Genomic DNA, 18,324 nt, shown 5'->3' with positions numbered 1-18,324 from the left:
CCCATCCCCCCATGTCCCCCCATCCTCATTATATTGGGGGGGGGGGTCAGTCTGGGGGTTCAGAGCATTTTGGGGGGGGTTCAGGGCATTTTTGGGGTGTCAGTGATTTTGGAGGGGGTCAGTCTGGGGGTTCAGGGCATTTTTGGGGGGGTTCAGGGCATTTTTGGGGTTGTCAGTGATTTTGGAGGGGTCAGTCTGGGGGTTCAGGGCATTTTTGGGGGTGTCAGTAATTTGGGGGGGGTCAATCTGGGGTTCAGGGCATTTTTGGGGGTGTCAGTAATTTGGGGGGGTCAGTCTGGGGGTTCAGGGCATTTTGGGGGGGGTTCAAGGCATTTTGGGGGTGTCAGTAATTTGGGGGGATCAATCTGGGGTTCAAGGCATTTTTGGGGGTGTCAGTAATTTGGGGGGGTCAGTCTGGGGGTTCAGGGCATTTTTGGGGGTGTCAGTAATTTGGGAGGGGGGGGGTCAAGAACCAGGACATCTCCATGCTCCCCTCATGAATATTTTAATTTTTTTGGGGGTGTCAGTGATCTGGGGGGGGGTCAGAACTCAACTGAGCCCCCCCCAATGAATATTTGGGGGTGTCAGTGATTTGGGAGGGGGGGCAATACTTGGATATCAATCAGTCTTTTGGGTGGAAGGGTCATCATTGATTTTGGGGTGCTCAAAATCCAGATTTCCCCCCCCTTCTCATCCATGGAGCTTTTGGGGGGTCTCAAGAAACTCAAAGGAGCCCCCCATGAGAATTTGGGGGTGTCAGTGATTTGGGGGGGCCAGAACTCAAACAAAGGAGCCCCCCATGAATATTTGGGGGTGTCAGTGATTTGGGGGGGCCAGAACTCAAAGGAGCCCCCATGAGAATTTGGGGGTGTCAGTGATTTGGGGGGTCAGAACCCAACCGAGGTGTCAAATATTTGGGAGTGTCAGTGATTTGGGGGGGTCAGTCTGGGGATTCAGGGCATTTTTGGGGTGTCAGTGATTTGGGGGGGCCAGAACTCAAACAAAGGAGCCTCTCATGAATATTTGGGGGGGCCAGAACTCAAACAAAGGAGCCTCTCATGAATATTTGGGGGTGTCAGGGATTTGGGGGGTCAGAACCCAACCGAGGTGTCGAATATTTGGGGGTGTCAGGATTTGGGGGTCAGAACCCAACCGAGGTGTCGAATATTTGGGGGTGTCAGGGATTTGGGGGGGGCCAGAACTCAAAGGAGCCTCTCATGAATATTTGGGGGTGTCAGTGATTTGGGGGGTCAGTCTGGGGATTCAGGGCATTTTGGGGGTGTCAGTGATTTGGGGGAGCCAAAACTTGGACATCAATCAATGCTTTGGTGAGCAGGTGATGTCATTGATTTTGGGGGTGCTCAAAACCCCAATCTCCCCCCATCCCTTCTCACCCATGGGATATTTTTGGGGGTTCACCACCCCCCCCTCACCTAACCCCCCATCTCCCCCTCCATCCCAGTACGTGGCCTTCGCCTCGCTCTTCTTCATCCTCATCTCCATCACCACCTTCTGCTGGAGACGCACGAGGCCTTCAACCGCGTCATCAACAAGACGGAGACGGTGACCACGGGCAACGAGACGGGCACGCAGGTGGCCGTGGAGGTGGAGACCGAGCCCTTCCTCACCTACGTGGAGGGGCTGTGCGTGGTGTGGTTCACCTTCGAGTTCCTCATTGCGCGTCAGCTTCTGCCCGGACAAGCGCGACTTCATCAAGAGCAGCCTCAACATCATCGACTTCGTGGCCATCTTGCCCTTCTACCTGGAGGTGGGGCTGCGCGGTTTGTCCTCCAAGGCGGCCAAGGACGTGCTGGGCTTCCTGCGCGTCGTGCGCTTCGTGCGCATCCTCAGGATCTTCAAGCTGACGCGGCACTTCGTGGGGCTGCGCGTGCTGGGCCACACGCTGCGCGCCAGCACCAACGAGTTCCTGCTGCTCGTCATCTTCCTCGCCCTGGGCGTGCTCATCTTCGCCACCATGATCTACTACGCCGAGCGCATCGGCGCCGACCCCGACGACGTCACCGGCTCGCGGCACACCTACTTCAAGAACATCCCCATCGGCTTCTGGTGGGCCGTGGTGACCATGACCACGCTGGGCTACGGGGACATGTACCCATGACGTGGTCGGGCATGCTGGTGGGTGTTGGAGCCTTGCTGTTGTGTTTCTGCTGTCCCACATTGTCACAGCTGTGTGTCTGAGTGTCACCTCCTCGGTGGCACTTCTTGGGGACAGTTCCTCACAGTTCTTTGTTTGGGGTCTGCAGCCATATTTCTAAGTGTCACCTCCTCGGTGGCACTTCTTGGGGGCACTTCCTCACAGTTCTTTATTTGGGGTCTGCAGCCATATTTCTGAGTGTCACCTTCCTGGGGACAGTTCCTCACAGCTCTTCATTTGGGAGTCTGCAACCATATTTTTTAGTGTCACCTTCTTGGGGACAGTTCCTGGGGGCAGTTCCTCACAGCTCTTCATCTGGGGGTCTGCAGCCATGTTTCTGAGTGTCACCTTCTTGGGGACAGTTCCTCACGGTTCTTTATTTGGGGGTCTGCAGCATGTTTCTGAGTGTCACCTTCTTGGGGACAGTTCCTCACAGTTCTTTATTTGGGGTCTTCAACCATGTTTCTGAGTGTCACCTTCTTGGGGACAGTTCCTCACAGTTCTTTATTTGAGGGTCTGCAAGCCATATTTCTAAGTGTCACCTTCTTGGGGACAGTTCCTGGGGACAGTTCCTCACAGTTCTTTATTTGAGGGTCTGCAGCCATATTTCTGAGTGTCACCTTCTTGGGGACAGTTCCTCACAGTTCTTTATTTGGGGTCTGCAGCCATGTTTCTATGTCACCTTCTCGGTGGCATTTCTTGGGGGCAGTTCCTCACGGTTCTTTATTTGGGGGTCTGCAGCCATGTTTCTGAGTGTCACCTTCTTGGGGGCAGTTCCTCACGGTTCTTTATTTGGGGGTCTGCAGCCATGTTTCTAGGTGGCACTTCTTGGGGACAGTTCCTCACAGTTCTTTATTTGGGGGTTTGCAACCATGTTTCTGAGTGTCACCTTCTTGGGGACAGTTCCTCACAGTTCTTTATTTGGGGGGCTGCAGCCATGTTTCTGTGTCACCTTCTCGGTGGCACTTCCTGGGGACAGTTCCTCACAGCTCTTCATTTGGGGGTCTGCAGCCATATTTCTGAGTGTCACCTTCTTGGGGACAGTTCCTCACAGTTCTTTATTTGGGGGTCTGCAGCCATATTTCTGAGTGTCACCTTCTTGGGGACAGTTCCTCACAGTTCTTTATTTGGGGGGTCTGCAGCCATGTTTGTAAGTGTCACCTTCTTGGGGACAGTTCCTCACAGTTCTTCATTTGGGGGTCTGCAGCCATGTTTCTGAGTGTCACCTCCTTGGTGGCACTTCCTGGGGACAGTTCCTCACAGCTCTTTATTTGAGGGTCTGCAACCATGTTTCTGAGTGTCACCTTCTTGGGACAGTTCCTCACAGCTCTTTATTTGGGGTCTGCAGCCATATTTCTAAGTGTCACCTTCTTGGGACAGTTCCTTACAGGTCTTTATTTGGGGCTGCAACCATATTCTGAGTGTCACCTTCTTGGGGGCAGTTCCTCACAGTTCTTTATTTGGGGGTCTGCAACCATATTTCTGAGTGTCACCTTCTTGGGGACAAGAAGGTGACAGTTCCTCACAGTTCTTTATTTGGGGGTCTGCAACCATATTTCTAGGTGGCACTTCTTGGGGGCAGTTCCTCACATTTCTTCGTTTGGGGGTCTGCAGCCATGTTTCTAAGTGTCACCTCCTCGGTGGCATTTCTTGGGGACAGTTCCTCACAGCTCTTTATTTGGGGGTCTGCAACCATATTTTTTAAGTGTCACCTTCTTGGGGAGAGTTTCTCACAGTTCTTTATTTGGGGGTCTGCAGCCATGTTTCTGAGTGTCACCTTCTCGGTGGCATTTCTTGGGGACAGTTCCTCACAGCTCTTCATTTGGGGGTCTGCAACCATGTTTCTGAGTGTCACCTTCTTGGGGACAGTTCCTCACAGTTCTTCATTTGGGGGGCTCTGAGGTTCTGGGGGGTCCAGAACACCACAAAAATGTTTTGGGGGGGTGGCTTTGAGAGGGGACACGCTGGGGACGCTGCGGGGACCCTGAGGGGATTTTAGGGGTGGCTCTGAGGGGACCATGAAGGGACCCTGAGGGGATTTGGGGGTGGCTCTGAGGGGACCATGAGGGCACTTTGGGGTGGCTTTGAGGGGACCCTGAGGGGACCCTGAGGGGATTTGGGGGTGGCTTTGAGGGGACACTGGGGACCCTGAGGGGACCCTGAGGGGACTCTGGGGGTGGCTCTGACTTCTTGTCCTGCTTGTTGTCAGCTCAGCTCGAGTGGCCCAGCCCAGCCCCTTTTATCCCCGTTATCTTCACTGGCTACAGCTGCAGTTTATCAAAAACAGCCAGGGCTTATCAGGGCCAGGCCATACACAGATATTCAATGTACAATACTCATATTTTACTACCACTACTACTATATTGCTTATCAGGGCAAGGCCTGTATAGAGATATTCAATGTACAGATATTCAATATACAATACACATATTTTACTACGACTCCTACTATATTGCTTATCAGGGCAAGGCCTGTATAGAGATATTAAATGTACAGATATTCAATGTACAGATATTCAATGTGCAGATATTCAATGTACAGATATTCAATACACAGATATTCAATACACAGGTATTCAATACACAGATATTCAATACACAGGTATTCAATGTGCAGATATTCAATGTACAGATATTCAATATTCAGATATTCAATGTACAGATATTCAATGTACAGATATTCAATATACAGATGTTCAATACACAGATATTCAATACACAGATATTCAATATACAGATATTCAGTATACAGATATTCAATATACAGGTATTCAATGTGCAGATATTCAATATACAGATATTCAAATACAATACTCATATTTTACTAAGGCTCCTACTATATTGCTTATCAGGGCAAGGCCTACACACAGATATTCAATATACAATACAGATATTTTACAAACACTCCTACTATATTGCTTATCAGGGAAAGGCCAATATACAGATATTTAATGTACAGATATTCAATACACAGATATTCAATGTACAGATACTCAATATACAGATATTCAATGTACAGATACTCAATGTACAGATATTCAATATTCAGATATTCAATGTACAGATACTCAATATACAGATATTCAATGTACAGATATTCAATATACAGATATTCAATATACAGGTATTCAATATACAGATATTCAATGTACAGGTATTCAATGTACAGATATTTAATGTACAGATATTCAATACACAGATATTCAATGTACAGATACTCAATGTACAGATATTCAATACACAGATATTCAATATACAGATATTCAATACATAGATATTCAATGTACAGATATTCAATACACGGATATTCAATGTACAGATATTCAATATACAGATATTCAGTATACAGATATTCAATATACAGATACTCAATATACAGATATTCAATGTGCAGATATTCAATACACAGATATTCAGTATACAGGTATTCAAGTACAATACACATATTTTACTACGACTCCTACTATATTGCTTATCAGGGCAAGCCTGTATAGAGATATTCAATGTACAGATATTCCATGTACAGATATTCAATGTACAGATATTCAATACACAGATATTCAATGTACAGATACTCAATATACAGGTATTCAATATACAGATATTTAATGTACAGATATTCAATGTGCAGATATTCAATGTGCAGATATTCAATGTACAGATATTCAATGTACAGATACTCGATATACAGATATTTAATATGCAGATATTCAATGTACAGATATTCAATGTACAGAATTCAATACACAGATACTCAATCACAATACTCCCATTTTCCCACCGCTGTGCTCCAGGTGGGCGCCCTGTGCGCGCTGGCCGGCGGTGCTCACCATCGCCATGCCCGTGCCCGTCATCGTCAACAACTTTGGCATGTACTACTCGCTGGCCATGGCCAAGCAGAAGCTGCCCAAGAAGAAGAACAAGCACATCCCGCGGCCGCCCCAGCCCGGCTCTCCCGGCTACGGCTCGCCGGGCTCGGGCCCCAACGCCCCCGGCAGCCCCCGGGGCGCGGCGCCGCCGGCCTGCCCGCTGGCCCAGGAGGAGGTGGTGGAGATCAACCGCGCCGGTGAGCGCAGCTCCGCGAACTGGGGGGATTTGGGGGGTCCTGGGAGGGTTTGGTGGAGTTTTAGAGGGGTTTGGGGTGGGTTTGAAGGGGTTTGGGGTGGGGATTTGGGGGGTCCTGGTAGGGTTTGGTGGAGTTTTAGAGGGGTTTTGGGTGGGTTGGTGGGGTTTGGAGTGGGTTTGGGGAGGTTTGGTGAGGCTTGGGGTGGATTTGGTGGGGTTTGGGGTGGGAATTTGGGGGGTCCTGGTAGGGTTTGCAGTGGGATTATGGGGGTTTGGAGGGGTTTGGGGTGGTTTTGGTGGGGTTTGGGGTGGTTTTAGTGGGGTTTGGGGTGGGTTTGGGGGGTCTGGGGGGGTTTGGGGTGGGTTTGGGGAGGTTTGGGGGGTCTTGGTAGGGTTTGCAGTGGGATTAGTGGGTTGGGTGGGGTTTGGGGTGGGTTGGTGGGATTTAGAGTGAGGTTGGTGGGGTTTGGGGTGGGAATTTGGGGGGGTCCTGGTAGGGTTTGCAATGGGTTGGTGGGGTTGGGTGGGGTTTGGGGTGGGTTTGGTGGGGTTTGGGATGGGTTTGAAGGGTTTTAGGTGGATTTGGTGGGGTTTGGGGGTCTTGGTAGGGTTTGGGTGGATTTGGTGGGGTTTGGGGTGGTTTTTAGTGGGGTTTGGGATGGGTTTGGGGAGTTTGGGGGGTCTTGGTAGGGTTTGCAGTGGGTTGGTGGGGTTGGGTGGGGTTTGGGGTGGGTTGGTGGGGTTTAGAGTGAGGTGGTGGGGTTTGGGGGGTCTCGGTACGGTTTGGGGTGGGTTAGTGGGGGTTTGGGGGGTCTTCGTAGGGTTTGGTGGAGTTTTAGTGGGGTTTGGGGTGGGTTTGGGGAGGTTTGAGGGGGCTTGGGGTAGGTTTGGTGGGTTTGGGTGGGTTTGGTGGGGTTTGAGGTGGGTTGGTGGGGGTTTGGGGTGGGTTTGAAGGGGTTTGGGATGGGTTTGAAGGGATTTGGGGTGGGTTTGGGGAGTTTTGGGGTGGTTTGGTGGGGTTTAGGGGGGTCTTGGTGGGGTTTCAGGGGGCTTGGGGTAGGTTTGGTGGGTTTGGGGTGGATTTGGTGGGGTTTGGGATAGGTTTGGGATGGGTTTGAAGGGGTTTGGAATGGGATTAGTGGGGTTTGGGCAGGTCTGGAGGGGTTTGGGGTGGTTTTCATGGGTTTAGGGGGTTGTTGTTGGGGTTTGGGGGAGTTGGTGGGGTTTGGGTGGCTTGGTGGGGTTTGGGGTGGCTTTGGTGGGGTTTGGGGTGGGTTTGGGGAGGTTTGGGGTGGGTTTGAAGGGTTGGTGGGGTTTGGGGAGATTTGGGTGGGTTTGGGTTGGGTTTGGTGCGGTTTGGGGTGAGTTTGGTGGGGTTTGGGATGGGTTTGGTGGGTTTGGAGGGGTTTGGAATGGGATTAGTGGGGTTTGGGGTGAGGTTGTGGGATTTGAGGTGGGTTGGTGGGGTCTGGGGGAGTTGGTAGAGTCTGAAGGGGTTTGGGATGGGTTTGGTGGGGTTGGGGTGGGTCTGGAGGGATTTGGGGGTCTTGGTAGGGTTTGGTGGAGTTTAGAGGGGTTTGGGTGGTTTGGTGGGGTTTGGGGTGGTTTTCATGGGGTTTAGGGGTCTTGGTCAGATTTGGGGGGAGTTGGTGGGGTTTGGGTGGGTTGGGGGGGTTTGGAATGGGATTAGTGGGGTTTGGGGTGGGTTTAGGTTTGTTTTAGGGGGAATATTTTAGGAAGCTTTTGGGATACTTTGGGAGGAATTCCGTGCATTTTGGGGGGAAATTTAGCACATTTTGAGGGGAATTTGGCACATTTTGGGGGATATATTTGGGGGGGAGTTTGAGATATTTGGGGGTGAATTTGGTGCATTTTGGGGGAATTTTTTGCATCTTGGATGGAGAAGTTTTTACATTTTGGGGAGATAATTTGGGATGTGTTTGGGATACTTTGGGGGAATTTGGTGCATTTTGGGGGGAATTTTTTGCATTTTGGAAGGAATTTGTGCATTTTGGGGGGAGTTTGAGATATTTTGGGGGAATTTGGGCCATTTTGGGGGGGAATTTTTTACATTTTAGGGGAAATTTGATTCATTTTGGGGTGTTATTTTGGGAAGTGTTTGGGATATTTTGAGGTGAATTTGGTGCATTTTGGGGGTAGTTTGGTGCATTCTGGAGGGAATTTGCACATTTTGAGGGGAATATTTTGGGAAGTTTTTGGGATATTTTTGAGAGGAGCTTGGCACAATTTGGAGGACATTTGGTGCATTTTTAGGAGGATATTTAGGGATATTTTGGGGAATTTTTTGCATTTTGGGGGAATTTGGCACATTTTATGTGAATTCCTAACATTTACATCCACTCAGGAATGTTAAACCCCATTCCCCTCCCTCCAGCCTTTTAATTAATTTTATCTGAATTTAACAATTTAATCTCTATCAAGACGACCCACCCCCACCTGGGCGTGGCCTGGGGGGGGGGTTCCCATCCCAATTTTGGGGTGTCCCACCCCAATTCAATGTCCCCCCTTTACAGAATCCCATCCCAATTTCGGGGTTCCCATTTCCCATCCCAATTTCTGTGTCCCCATCCCAATTTCGAGGTTTGCATCCCAATTTCGGGGTTCCCATCCAAATGTCAGGCTTCCCATCCCAATTTTGGGGGGGTTCCCATCTCAATTTGGTGTCCCCATCCCAGTTTTGGGGTGTCCCATCGCCAATTCCCTGTCCCCATTTTCCAGAATCCTGTCCAAGTTTCGGGGGTTCCCATTTCCCATCCCAATTTTTGTGTTCCCATCCCACTTTTTGGGGTGTCCCATCCAGTTTCGGTGTTCCCCATTTTACAGAATCCTGTCCCAACAGGGGGTTCCCATTTCCCATCCAATTTCGGGGTGTCTCCCCCCCCCAATTCCCTGTCCCCCCCATTTTCCAGAGTCCCATCCCAATTCCGTGTCCTCATCCCAATTTTGGGGTGTCCCCCCACCCCCAGTTTCGGGGTGTCCCCCCCCAATTCACATCCCCATTTTCCAGAGTCCCGTACCAACGGGGGGGTTCCCATTTCCCACTCCAATTTCGGGGTGTCCCACCCCCCCAATTCTCTGTCCCCCATTTTCCAGAATCCCATCCCAATTTCCGGGTTCCCATTTCCCACACCAATTTCAGGATGTCCCACCCCAGTTTCGGGGGGGTTCCCACCCCAATTCCCGTGTCCCCATCCCAATTTCAGGGTGTCCCTCCCCAGTTCTCTGTCCCCATTTTCAGAGTCCTGTCCCAATTTCGGGGTGTCCCCATCCTTACAGAATCCCACCCCAGTTTCGGGGTGTCCCCATCCCAATTCTGGGGTGTCCCCCCGTATTTCAGAGTCCCGTCCCACCGGCGAGGCGGGCCGGGCGGCACTGGCGCAGGAGGATTGTCCCCCCATTTCCCACCCCATTTTCGGGGTGTCCCACCCCAATTTCGGGATGTCCCACCCCAATTTCGGGGGGGTTCCCACCCCAATTCCCGTGTCCCCATCCCAATTTCAGGTGTGTCTCCCCCCAATTCTCTGTCCCTATTTTCAGACCCCTGTCCCACTTTCGGGTGTCCCATCCTTACAGAATCCCACCCAATTTCGGGGTGTCCCCCCCATTTTCCAGAGTCCCGTCTCAACTGGGGGGGGTTCCCATTTCCCATCTCAATTTCGGGATGTCCCACCCCAATTTCGGGGGGGGTTCCCACCCCATTCCCATGTCCCCATCCCAATTTGGGGGTGTCCCCAACCCAATTTCGGGGTGTCCCATCCCTACAGAATCCCATCCCAATATTGGGGTTCCCATCCCAATTTCGGGTGTCCCCCCATTTTCCAGAGTCCCGTCCCAGTTTCGGGGTGTCACCCCCCAATTTCGGTGTTTCCCACCCCAGTTTCGGGGTGTCCCCATCCACTTTCGGGTGTCCCCCCCATTTTCCAGAGTCCTGTTCCAACGGGGGGGTTCCCATTTCCCATCTCAATTTTGGATGTCCCACCCCAGTTTCTGGGGGGGGGGTTCCCACCCCAATTCCCGTGTCCCCATCCCAATTTCAGGGTGTCTCCCCCCCCCCCATTCTCTGTCCCATTTTCAGAGTCCTGTCCCAATTTCGGGGTGTCCCATCCTTACAGAATCCCATCCCAATTTCGGGTGTCCCCATCCCAATTTCGGGGTGTCCCCCCCGTATTTCAGAGTCCCGTCCCAATGGCGAGGCGGGCCGGGCGGCGCTGGCGCAGGAGGATTGTCCCCCCATTTCCCATCCCAATTTCGGGGTGTCGCGCCCCAGTTTCGGGGTGTCCCCATCCCAATTTCGGGGTGTCCCATCCTTACAGATCCCACCCCAATTTCGGGGTGTCCCCATCCCATTTCGGGTGTCCCCATGTTTCAGAGTCCCGTCCCAATGGCGAGGCGGGCCGGGCGGCGCTGGCGCAGGAGGATTGTCCCCCCATTTCCCACCCCAATTTCGGGATGTCCCACCCCAATTTCGGGGGGGTTCCCACCCCAATTCCCGTGTCCCCATCCCAGTTTCAGGGTGCGTCCCCCCCCCAATTCTCTGTCCCCATTTTCAGAGTCCTGTCCCAATTTCGGGGTGTCCCATCCTTACAGAATCCCACCTCAGTTTCGGGGTGTCCCCATCCCAATTTCGGGGTGTCCCCCCCATTTTGCAGAGTCCCGTCCCACCGGCAAGGCGGGCTGGGCCGCGCTGGCGCAGGAGGATTGTCCCCCCATTTCCCACCCCAATTTCGGGGTCCCCATTTTCCGGAGTCCCACCCCAGTTTCGGGGTGTCCCCACCCCAGTTTCGGGGTATCCCCACCCCAGTTTCGGGTGTCCCCATCCCAATTTCGGGGTGTCCCCCCGTATTTCAGAGTCCCGTCCCAACGGCGAGGCGGGCCGGGCGGCGCTGGCGCAGGAGGATTGTCCCCCCATTTCCCACCCCAATTTCGGGGTATCCCCACCCCAGTTTCGGGGTGTCCCCATGCCAATTTCGGGGTGTCCCCATCCCAATTTCGGGGTGTCCCCCCGTGTTTCAGAGTCCCGTCCCAACGGCGAGGCGGGCCGGGCGGCGCTGGCGCAGGAGGATTGTCCCCCCATCGATCACGATCAGCCGCTGTCCCCCGACGAGCGGGGCCTGGGGCCCCCCAAAACGCCCCCGGTGCTGGGGGGGGGTCCCGGGGGGGGCCGCGAGCGCTGCGGGCGGGACCGAGCGTGCTTCCTGCTGGGGCCGGACTATGCCCCACCCCCCGAGGGACCCCTGCGCAAAGGTGGGTGAGCGGGGACCCCGGGTACCCCAAAATGTGCCACGGGTACCCCAAAAACTGCCCAGGGTACCCCCATAGCTCGGGGGTAATGGTAACGCCCCCCGAGGGACCCCTGCGCAAAGGTGGGTGAGCGGGGACCCCCGGTACCCCAAAAACTGCCCTGGGTACCCCAAAAACACCCCAGGGTACCCCAAAATACAGGGGGTACCAAAACCCCCCCCCGAGGGACCCCTGCGCAAAGGTGGGTGAGCGGGGACCCCGGGTACCCCAAAAACTGCCCTGGGGGCCCCAAAATGTGTCCCGGGTACCCCAAAAACTGCCCAGGGTACCCCAAAATATAGGGGGTACGAAAAACTCCCCCCAAGGGACTCCTGCGCAAAGGTGGGTGAGCGGGGGACCCCGGGTACCCCAAAAATCACCCTCGGGTACCCCAAAAACACACCAGGGTACCTCAAAATCTGCCCAGGGTACCCCAAAATATAGGGGGTACCAAAAACTCCCCCCGAGGGACCCCTGCGCAAAGGTGGGTGAGCGGGGGACCCCGGGTACCCCAAAAATCACCCTCGGGTACCCCAAAATCCTGAGGGTAATGATAAACCTCCCAGGGTACCCCAAAATCCTGGGGGTACCCCAAAATCTGCCTTGGGCACCCCAAATACTGACGGTAATGATAAACAGCTCAGGGTACCCCAAAATCACCCTCGGGCACCCCCAAATCTTGAGGATAACAAAAACCCCATCCCGGGCACCCCCAAATACTGGGGGTAATGATGATGCCCCCGTCGGGCACCCCAAAAACCCCCGGGCACCTCCATATCTTGGGGTTACCAAATCCCCCATCCTGAGCCCCCCAAAATCCTGGGGGTAACGATGACCCCCCCCCCCAGAGTACCCCCAAATCCTGGGGGTACCAATTGCCCTCCCCGGGTACCCCCAAATCCTGGGGGTCCCCAAATCCCCCCCAATGTCACCCCAATACCCCTGGGGGTCCCCAAACCCCCTCATTTGCCCCTTGGGGTACCCCAAATCCCCCGTGGGTACCCCAAAACCCTCCTGGGGGGGGTCCCCAAATCCTCCCTCCCCCTTCCTGCCTGTGCCTCCCAGTCTGGCCTCTCCCCCAAACTGGGCTAAACTGGGGGGCGGAGCTTGCACAGCCCCCCCAAACTGGGCTAAACTGGGACAAACTGGGGGGGGCCGAGCTCCTACAGCCCCCCCAAACTGGGCTAAACTGGGACAAACTGGTTCAAACTGGGGGGCCGAGCTTGCACAGCCCCCCCAAACTGGGCTAAACTGGGGGGCCGAGCTTGCACAGCCCCCCCAAACTGGGCTAAACTGGTCCAAACTGGTTCAAACTGGGGGGCCGAGCTTGCACAGCCCCCCCAAACTGGGCTATACTGGTCCAAACTGGTTCAAACTGGGGGCCGAGCTTGCACAGACCCCCCGGCGCTGGGGGGCTCTGGGTGTCCCTTGCACACGCGCGCGTGCAAGGGGCGGGGCTGCCTGCGGGCTCCGCCCATGCCCAGGGGGGCGGGGGGGGGGGTCCCTGTCCCCATTTGGGGGGGTCCTTGTCCCCTTAGGGTGTCCCTGTCCCTTTAGGGGGTCCCTGTCCCTTTAGGGGGTCCCTTTCCCCATTAGAGGGTCCCTGTCCCCATAGGAGGGGACCCTTCTGGGGTGTCCCTGTCCCCTTTAGGGTGTCCCTGTCCCCATAAGGGGTCCCTGTCCCCTTTAGGGTGTCCCTGTCCCCATTAGAGGGTGTCCCTATCATTTTTAGGGGGTCCCTGTCCCTTTTAGTGTCCCGGAGTGTCCCTGTCCCCTTAGGGTGTCCCTGTCCCCATAGAGGGTCCCTGTCCCCTTTAGGGAGTCCCTGGCCCTTTAGGGGGTCCCTGTCCTCATTAGAGGGTGTCCGTATCATTTTTAGGGGGTTCCTGTCCCTTTTAGTGTCCCGGAGTGTCCCTGTCCCCTTAGGGTGTCCCTGTCCCTATCTGGGGGTCCCTGTCCCCATTAGAGGGTCCTTGTCCCTTTTAGGGGGTCCCTGTCCCCATAGAGGTGTCCCTGTCCCCTTTAGGGGGGGTCCCTCCCGGGGTGTCCCTGTCCCCTTAGGGTGTCCCTGTCCCTATTTGGGGGTCCTTGTCCCCATTAGAGGGTCCTTGTCCCTATTAGGGTGTCCCTGTCCCCTTAGGGTGTCCCTGTCCCCTTAGGGTGTCCCTGTCCCTTTAGGGGGGTCCCTCCCGGGGTGACCCCTCCCCTCTCCCCTTCTGTCCCCAGCGCTCGTCACCGCCTGAGACCCCCGACGTTGCCGCAGGTCAGCCGGGAGGGGGCGCCCTCACCCTGGCCACGCCCCCCGCGCATAACCCCGCCCCCTCTGCGGGTTTGGCCCCGCCTACTCTGCACCGCTGCGCATGCGCAATCCCCATCCCCGCACCGCGGCGCTGCTTCACCGGGGAATGGGGGAGGGGCGGCACCTGGGACCCCCCCCAAAAATACCCGGGGACCCGAAAAATACCTGGGAACCTCAAAACCACACCTGGCGACCCCAAAATGCACACCTGGAGACCCAGAAAACACCTGGGGACCCCAAAAATACCCAGGAACCCCAAAACCCAGCTTGAAACCCCAAAAAACCACCTGGGAACCCCAAAAATACCTGGGGACCCTCCCGGCTTTTTTGGGGTTCTCCTCTCCATCTGCTCAGTAACCCCTAGGGGATCCCCAAATTTTGGGGAGGGGGCCCGCCCCAACTCCTATGTGGGGGGACCCCAAATTTGCAGGGAGGTCCTAAACTGGAGGGGCTCCCCCTCCCCATAATGGGGTCCCCAGTTTTTTGAGGGGTGTCCCAAATATTTGGGGGGGTCCCCAATTTTTAGAAGGGGGTCTCAAATCTTTGGGGGGGGTCCCAATTTTTGGGAGTGGTCCCAATTTCCTGGGGGGGGGGGTCCCAATTTTTGGGAATGGTCCCAATTTCCTGGGGGAAAGGGGTCCCAATTCTTGGGGGGGGGGGGAGTCCCCATTTCCTGGGGGGAGGGGTCCCCAATTTTTGGGGGCGTCCGAAAATTTAGGGGGGTTCCCAACTTTTGGGAGGGGGTCCCACTTTCCTGGGAGGATGGGGTCCCAATTCTTGGGGGGGGGGTCCCCAATTTTTTTGGGCGGAAGGGGGTGCTGGGGGGTCCTGTCCAGTTTGGGGGGGGCCCAAATTTTTGGATGGGATTGGGGTCTCACATCCCATTTCTTGGGGGGGCGGGTTTCCCTATTTTGGGGGGATTTGGGAAATGAAAAGGGGAGGGGGCTGAGGGTATTTTGGGGATTATTTTGGGGCGCTGACCCCCAACCCCCCAATGTTTTTGTCTCCCCCCAAGGCTACGAGAAGTCGCGGAGCCTCAACAGCATCACGGGGGTGCGGGTGGCCCCCGCCGCCCCCCCCTTCAGCTCCCCCAGCCCCCCCCGGCGCCCCCGCTCCCCCATCCCCTCCATCCTCTGAGGGGGGGGGGGCGCGGCAGCCCCTCCCCCCACCCCGCACCCCCTTTTCCTGCTCCCCTTCCCCCCCACCCCAAAAAACAGAAAATGGGGAAAAAGAAAAACTCATCAGTGGCAATGGGGGGAGGGGGCACCCCGAAATGGGGGGGGGTGATTTTGGGGACACTCCACCCCCCCCCCCCTCAAAACAGAGGGGTGTCCCCCATAGAGACTGTGAAAGGGGGGTGACGAGGGGACCCCCCCGCCCCGGTGTCACCCCAAAGGCTGCACTGCACTTTCTGGACTGGGTGTCCCCCCCCAGATTTGGGGTCCCTCCAAGCCCACCCCGGTTTTGGGGGGGTTTGGGTGTCCTTGTTGTTTCCCCCCCTACCCCATGTGTGTGTCCCCCCCCACCCCTTTCCATGATCACTCAGGACTTGGGGAGCCCCCCCTAAATTTGTGTCACCTCACCTTGTGTGTCCCCTCTGTGTGTCCCTGATGTCTGTCTGTCTGTCCCCTCTGTGTGTCCCCCCTTCTGGGCTCCCCACACCCCCCCAAGCAATAACTGGAGCCGCCGGACGCGCCAATGGCGGAGGACGACGGCGGCGGAGGTAGGGCCCTGCCCGGGTGTCCTCCCTGTCCCCCTGTGGTGGCAGCGTCACCCCAAGATGGGGGAGAAGGGGGGAAACCGGGCCCACTAGGAGTTCAGGCTGCGTTTCCATGGTAATGGGACTAGGCCTGAGCTCTACTGCGAGGCTAGGCTGCGTTTCCATGGTAATGGGACTAGGCCTGGCTCCTCACTGCAATGGCAGACTGTGTTTCCATGGTAACGGGACTAGGCCTGAATTCTACTGTGAATCCAGGCTGCGTTTCCATGGTAACCGGAGTAGGCCTGAGCTCTGTTGTTAGTCCAGGCTTTGTTTCCATGGTAACAGGACTAGGCCTGAGCTCTGCTGTGAATCCAGGCTGCATTTCCATGGTAATGGGACTAGGCCTGGCTCTTCACTGTGATGGCAGGCTGCATTTCCATGGTAACAGGACTAGGCCTGAGCTCTACTGTGAATCCAGGCTGCGTTTCTATGGTAATGGGACTAGGCCTGGCACTACTGTGAAGCTGGGCTCTGTTTCCATGGTAACAAGGTCAAGCCAGAGTCCTCACTACAGTCCCAGGCTGTATTTCCATGGTAACAGCACTAGGCCTGAGCTCTGCTGTTAGTCCAGGCTGCATTTCCATGATAACAGAACTAGGCTGAGGCCACCCTCTGTTTCCATGGTAACAGGACTAGGCCAGGCACTGCTGCAAGGCCAAGCTGTGTTTGCATGGTAACAAGAGCAAGCCATAGTCCTCACTACAGTCGCAGGCTGTGTTTCCATGGTAACTGGGGCTAGGCCTGTGCAGTATTCTGATGGCAGGCTGTGTTTCCATGGTAACAGAGCTAGGCTGGGTAGTGCTGCAAGGCCAGGCTACATTTCCCAGATAACAGGACAAGGCCTGAACCTTTACAGTGAGATCAGGCTGTTTCCATGGTAACAGGAGTAGGTCAAGCTCTACTGCGAGGACAGACTGCATTTCCTTGAGTTCTACAGCAAGGCTAGGCTGTGTTCCCATGGTAACAGAAGTAGGCCTGAGCCCTCACTGCGAGTCCAGGCTGCATTTCCATGGTAACAGGACAAGGCCTGAGCCCCCATTGTGAGGCTGGGCTGCGTTTCCATGGTAACAGGAGCAGGCCTGAGCCCTTACTGTGAGGCCAGGCTGTGTTTCCATGGCAACGGGACCAGGTCTGAGCCCTCACTTTCAGCTGAGGCTGCGTCTCCATGGTAACAGGAGCAGGCCTGAGCTCTCTTGCAAGGCCAGGCTGTGTTTCCATGGTAATGGGGACTAGGCCGAGCCCTCACTTTGGGCTCAGACTGTGTTTCCATGGTGAGGGGAGCAGGCCTGAGCCATCACTTTAAGTGCAGGCTGCGTTTCCATGGTAACGGGACTAGGCCCTGAGCCATCACTTTAAGTGCAGGCTGCATTTCCATGGTAACGGGAGCAGGCCAGAGCCCCCAAATCAGGCCTCGCCCCCTTTTGGGGGGGCCGGGACCCCCCCAAACCTGTTCTCCCCTCCCGGGGGGGTCCCTGGGGGCGGCAGTTTGGGGGGTGGGGCCCCCCTGGGCGCCCCTCCCCCCCGACCAGCATGTCTGCATGTCCGACCCGCCGGTATTTATTGTAATATGCAAAAAACCCCCAAAACCCCCTGAATCAACCCAAACCTGCCCCTCCCCTCCCCCATGGGGGGGGGTCCCCATTTATCAGGGTCCCCCTCCCTCCCCCAGCCCCTGCTCCGTCCCTCTCCCCCCTCCCCAGCGCGGCGGAGCCTTATGCAATGACTCCTATGCAAATGAGATGCTAATGAGGACTAATTGCTCCCTGGCCGCCCCCTCCCCCCCCCCAATTCGCTGCATGTTTTTTGGGGGGGGGGACCCCCCCTCGCCTCGAGCTTTTTTGGGGGGAGGGGTCTCCAGCCCCTCCCCCCCCGGGCTGCGCTGTAACGAGCTCCCCCTCCCCCTTTAATTACTATTTATTAACACCTCATGAATATTCATGACCCCCCTCCCTCCCCCTGGGATCGGTGCAATCCCCCCTCCCCCCCCATCTCCGGGGTTTGTTTTTTTTGGGGGGGGGGGCGCGCCCCCCGTTTTGGGGGGGGTCTCTGACTCAGGAAGGGGGGGGGAGGGGCTGTGCCAAACGGGGGGGCCCCCGGGGGGGGGTGTGGGGGAGGGGCGGGGGCCCGGGTGGGGGAGGGGCGGGGGGAGGGGCTCAGAGCTATTTTTTCACGCGGGGAATTGAACGGCCGCGAAATAAAAAGTGACAAAAAAACAAACAAAAAAAAGAAATAATAAATTAAAAAAAAAAAAAAAGTGGAAATGGCCTTAAAATGGGGGAGGGGATTTGGGGGGGGGAGGGGTCTTCAGTGGGTGGCACCGCCGTGTCCCCTCCTCAATGTCCCCTCCCCCGGTGGGTGTCACCGCGGTGTCCCCTTCGTTGTCCCCTCCCTTTTTCCCCTTCCCGTGTCCCCTTCTGTCCCCTCCCCTGTCCCTCCCCAGTGTCCTCAGTGTCCCTCCCTTGTCCCCTCTGATGTCCTTCTGTCCCCTCCAGTGTCCCCAGTATCCCCTCCCCGATGTCCCCTCAGTGTCCCCGGTGTCCCCCTGTCCCCACTGTTCCCTCCCATGTCCCCTCAGTGTCCCATCCCCTTGTCCCCTTTAGTGTCCCTGTGTCCCCTCCTTTGTCCCCTTCCCGTGACCCTCCCCGGTGTCCCCTCTGGTGTCGCCTGTGTCCCCTCCCATGTCCCCTCTGCCCCCGGTGTTCCCTTCCCTCTGTCCCCTCCTGTGTCTCCTCCCTTGTCCCCC

The 18,324-nt window shown here is 55.7% G+C and overlaps 1 pseudogene; it reads left to right on the top strand.

Annotated features, from left to right (window-relative positions):
• Nucleotides 1–1,317: 1,317 nt before the first annotated feature.
• Nucleotides 1,318–17,789, top strand: LOC141726722 (voltage-gated potassium channel KCNC3-like; annotated as a pseudogene).
• Nucleotides 17,790–18,324: the final 535 nt, after the last annotated feature.

This window comes from Zonotrichia albicollis, chromosome 38, assembly GCF_047830755.1.
Source record: "Zonotrichia albicollis isolate bZonAlb1 chromosome 38, bZonAlb1.hap1, whole genome shotgun sequence".
NCBI lineage: Eukaryota > Metazoa > Chordata > Aves > Passeriformes > Passerellidae > Zonotrichia > Zonotrichia albicollis.
This window is presented reverse-complemented; position numbering and strand designations above follow the sequence as displayed.